The 5,095-nt window shown below is 52.0% G+C and overlaps 1 protein-coding gene across 1 annotated transcript in view; it reads right to left on the bottom strand.

The window, feature by feature from the left end:
- Nucleotides 1-4,745, bottom strand: part of Sstr2 (somatostatin receptor 2) — a 6,467-nt gene extending 1,722 nt beyond the window's left edge. The window contains exon 1 of the mRNA XM_013347604.2: nucleotides 4,453-4,745. The gene's annotated coding sequence lies outside the window, so the exon portion shown is untranslated. The remainder of the gene's footprint in view (nucleotides 1-4,452) is intronic.
- Nucleotides 4,746-5,095: the final 350 nt, after the last annotated feature.

Genomic DNA, 5,095 nt, shown 5'->3' with positions numbered 1-5,095 from the left:
TGGAACTAGCTCTTGTAGACCAGGCTGGTCTCGAACTCACAGAGATCCGCCTGCCTCTGCCTCCCAAGTGCTGGGATTAAAGGCGTGCGCCACCATTGCCCGGCTCCCTCCCCCCTTTTTGAGTCTGTTTCTCACCATGTAGCCTAGGCTTCAGGGACCCACTTGTGTCTTCCCCACCACGGCTGTGATTACAGACATGTCGCCGCAGTTTCCACCTGGGTTCTGGAATTGAACTCAGAAATCTTGCTTGCAAGTTAAGTGCTTTATTGATTGAGCCATCTCCCGAGTCTCCCTCCCTCCTTCTTTCCCTCATTCCACACCCCCCCGCCCCGTTTTTGGAGACAGGCTAGCCTAGAACTGCTATGTCAGGCTAGCCTAGAACTGCTGCGTAGCTGAGGCTGGCTTTGCAATCAGGGCTCTCTCCCTGTCTTAGCTTCCAGGGCTTGGGGTGAGCTACCTCGCCTTGCTCTTTTAGATGTGTCTTTCAACTGAAAAGCAAGTTTTCTTTCTTTCTTTCTTTTTTTTTTTTTTCTCATCTAGCTGCCAGCCTGCCTGTCAGCCTGCAGACTTTTTGAGGTCTTTGGAAATGGTGGGGGAAGGGTTTGAGTTAAACCATCATCCTTGATGACGCGCGTGAGGCGAAAGGCTATGGCTTCAAACACATGGACTTTGACCCCTAAGGAATTGACTGGTCCAGACTATAAAAAGGCAGATCTTGGAGGGGTCTGACTCTGACACCATCACTCTGAGCCCTGTGCAGAATCCCGTGCTGGCTTGATGCCCGCCAGGGAGAGTTCCATTCAGAGACTCCCATGGTGGGAAAAACCCAAGAATTTAAAGGAAGAACAAATCTGGGCTCCATGATTGAGCCCCACGTGACCTCATGCCCAGCCCTTAACTGCTGTTTCTTTCCTTTGTCAACATGGGGGTGTCACGAGGGTTAAACAAGAGAAGGTATATGCAAATGCCTAGCATTGTGCAGGCTCATAATCACAGCCTCATAAATGTTAGCCCCCTCTACTGTCTCATTATCTCTAATTTATTGAAACCTGCCTACACAGTGAATCAAGTTAGAGTCTTCAGTATTAAAAGTTAGAGTCTGAGCCAGGCGGTGGTGGCGCACGCCTTTAATCCCAGCACTCGGGAGGCAGGGGCAGGCGGATCTCTGTGAGTTCGAGGCCAGCCTGGTCTACGAGAGCTAGTTCCAGGACAGGAACCAAAAACTACAGAGAAACCCTGTCTCGAAAAATCCAAAATAAATAAATAAATAAATGAATGTTAGTCTGGCTCCCCCCGCCACTTTAAAAATGTGTGCTTCAGGCTGTTTTTTGGCTTGGTTTTGTTTCCCCAGTGCCCGGTACCCTTCATTCCCCACCAGACTCCCACTTAGGAAAGCCCTTTCCTGAAGTTTCTACTCCCTCAGGGGTGGCCTTTTGCATGCGGTCCATAGATTAGGGCAAAAACAGAGGCTAGGTAACGGGCACAGACTCTTCAAAAATGTCAAAAGAGGCTTTTAAAAACTGAGGACCTTCGGCCACACCCGTTTTCCCCTTTGTCTCCCTAAACATGTGGGAGTTGTGGATACTGTCCTCCCTCACTTAAAAAAGTGGAAACTGAGGCACAGAGAGTTAAAATCCTTGGTGGAGTGGGTACTTCAACATGAGCTACCTGGCACCACGTCGTCTGGGATTTTCAATGTGCCCTGGCTGATGCTGTCTGCATGGAAACCCGTGGCTGGATACTTGAGCTTAGTGTAAAGCAACCGACTCCAAGTGACCTCCATGCTGAGAAGATAATGAGAACGCTGTTGGCTTGGCCTAAGATGTAAAACACCAGCTCAACCTATAATTAAGTGATTTACCACAGATATAAAACATCATGGGGGTGGGGGCCACTGTGATGGAACCCCCTCTAGCAGCTAACACTTCAACAGGGGAGACAGGCAAGGGAATCAAGTCCTATAGTATGTGACTTGTGTGGAGATAGGGCCATGAACAAAGGATGTTAGGACACAGCCCTTCCCTGACTGTGTAGGGGGATGTTCTCAGGAATTTGGGGGCTGGGTCTCGTGTATATGTAGAGTGAAGCAAGAGCTCAGGGTAGGGGTCCATCCAAGAAGAGAGGAGCTGGTCAAGGACTGGAGTATACAGGACCACTAATTCTCTTGCCTGACATCTTTTCCCAAAGCGTACTTTTCCGAATCAATGCCTAATGCTGGTGCAGACTGCAGAGAAATTAAAGATGTAGCCGGCAACAGGCAGGTGTTCCTTGCCCTCCTCTGCCTCCGATTCATTCTGTACTGCCAGGTGCCTGGCTTTTCTTTCTGCATTAATTCTCCCAGCCCATATTTGGTACAGTGAGGTCGGAGATTTTGCGTTTGTAGTTTGGGGACCCACTGCCTTGTGTCTGCGTTGGGTAAGCAAGTATAAGCAGGCAGCTCCTAGAGCCAGAAGCTGTGAAGAAACTGGTTTTGTATCCCCAGATTAACTTGGGTTATTTCCACTGTTTGGTTTTTTTTTTCTTCTTTCCCCATCTTGCCAGCTCCTTAATTCTACAGACCCAGAATCTTATTCAAGCTGCATGCAGAGGAACCTTTCAGTAATCATTAGCTCGTGCCGTCTATATACCATGAGAGGGCAAACTTCAGTATCTGACCGAGACTGAAGAACCCCCTGGGGCTGTAGAGTTCATACCTAGAGCCAAGAAAGGAGGAAAGAAGGAGGAGGAGGAGAGGAGGAGAGGAGGAGAGGAGGAGGAAGGAGGGGAGGAGGAGAGGAGGAGGAAGGAGGAGAGGAAGGAGGAAGGAGGGGAGGAGGAGAGGAGGAGAGGTGGTACAGGGCCAATGTGATTCTTCAGTTCTAACTATGCCCGTTGTGCAGAATGAATGGGGTGGGGGTTGCTTTTCTCTGGAACTGGCTGAGACACACTTCCACTTTGGGAAGGTAAGCCCTACAGGGATTCAGAGCCTTGCGGGTGGGTGGAGGTCATATGCTGGGAAACCCCACTGGGAAGGGGGGGTACTCCTCCAAGGAAGACAGGAACTTAAAACCTAGGGGGTCCTGTATAACTAGCCTGGTGCCTAACATCTCCAAGTGATTGCTCCTCATTTTACGTTTGTCTCACCGAAAGAGAATTCCTAATGCCACCAGTCGATACTTGTTGAATTGTGGTTAAATTAAACGTACCAGGAAGTCTGATTTTCTGCTTTGTTTTTTTTTTTTTTTCAATGTCAGGGCTGTTAAGTCCTGGCCATGGCTTGGTGGGTGGTTTCCCCTGAGAGAGTCCTGGCTCTGTTGGAGAGAAGGGTTTCCCACTGTCTCAGGGAGCCTCTCTTGTTCCCATATGCTCCCTAGCCCATGAATTCAGAGGTGGGATGGTTGAGATTCCACCCAGCTTTAGTTTCACTGACTTCCCAACGTCCCTCTATTGTGATCCCTCAAGACCCCCTCCCCTAAATCTGCTAAATGCTCCCACCCCCACTCTGCTCGAAAAATCTGGGGCTGGACACTGAGCCGATACCAGCAGCCCTGTGTGGTTCAGCATGGCGCTAGAGTACCCCTCAGCACTGGCCGGTGGGTGGGAGGTAGATAAGTGAGCCTCTGGACCGCAGAGTTAGTCCAGGGATAGGGATATTTGGGGCCAACAACTCTCTGACCCGGGAAACAAAGTGTTCCCTAAAGGATTTCCCACCGTTTCCAGGAAATTGTAGGGAGAGTGGACCATGGTGCCCGCCCGCACAACCAGCTTCGATATGCAGAGGGGACTGAGGTGCCAGGGACAGCGAGGAGCACCAACAGTCGCTTGGGGACTTGACCATTCAGTGGTTGGTTCTCTCCTATCTAGACAGATGTCTCTGCTCGAGGGCGGCGGGGTGTAGGAGGGACCTGACCGCATACGAATCTGGTCTGCCTCCCCATCGGGGGATGGAAGAAAAACAAAAACAACAAAAACGGAAAAACCGCTTTCCTTCTCTCTCTGCGATGTCTCTATCCCCTGTCCCTCTCCAACTTATGTCTCAGGGTATGAACTCAGGAGCCCTGTGGTGGCACCTGGCACGTCCCTTCTCCTCTAGCTGGTCTCGCTTTCCTTGGACCGGGGCTGTTTCGCAGGTGGCTAGGATATAAGTTGTTCCCATCACAGCTACTAACTGGACGGTCAGGCTCGCAAATCACACGCCACCGTACCTGGGTAGTCGCTGTGAGGACCAATCCGTCCTGGAATATACTACCTTTCCACCCGTGACGCCAGGATACTCATCTTTCATTTCTACCTGTCACCTCCAAAGGCACAAAAGCAGAGAACTGAGCGCCGGAACCAACAGACAGGTCGCCGGGATCAGCGCTCTATCCCTAGCGCAGATGCACGCAGGTGCCCAAGTGCGCTCGTCACTCCCACCATCTCTTTGTGACACACACATATGCACACACACGGGTAACCACACACACCCCTCACCTTGCTTTCCACGAACACTCGGTTCTCTGGGTTCTCCAGCACCCCGAAGCTGTCCTTTATCCAGTCGTGCGCCGGTGAGTGCAGTAGCTTGGCTCCTGGGCTCTCAGCTTCCTTGGCTGGCTCTTGAGAGCACCCTCTGGCATTTGAAAGAGCTAGCCTGAACCTCGAGAGAGCTAGCCTGGCTTGCAGATCATAGACACCCAATAGCGGACTGGTGCTCTGGGCGCCGGTGGCCTCGCGAGCGCGCCGGTGGCTGCACAGCTTGCATTGGCCCAGGCGGGTGGCAGCCCCTGGGCACACTTCCCCACGCCCCCTGCTCGTGACGTCACAGCAGCTTCGCTCCGCCCACCGGTCCTGAAGCACCGGTGAACAGAGTGGAGAATCCTGCGGGTGACCTAGGGCACCCGGGGAGGAGGGGTCAGCGGACCTGGATGCTGGTGGAGGGTGAAGCGATGTCAATGTCCCTATGACTCCTCCCGGTGAGGACCCGCGCTGATTTTTCTCCGATTTTAGAGACTCGGTCCGATTTTACCCAACAAATTCCAGGCAGTTGTCGCAGGGGCTGGGGTGACCTAGACTTGCTCCGGGACCTTTAAGTCATGTTCTCAAGTTTACAAAGCCGTTCCGTACCACGGACTAGTCC

This window comes from Microtus ochrogaster, chromosome 7, assembly GCF_000317375.1.
Source record: "Microtus ochrogaster isolate Prairie Vole_2 chromosome 7, MicOch1.0, whole genome shotgun sequence".
Classification (NCBI taxonomy): domain Eukaryota; kingdom Metazoa; phylum Chordata; class Mammalia; order Rodentia; family Cricetidae; genus Microtus; species Microtus ochrogaster.
This window is presented reverse-complemented; position numbering and strand designations above follow the sequence as displayed.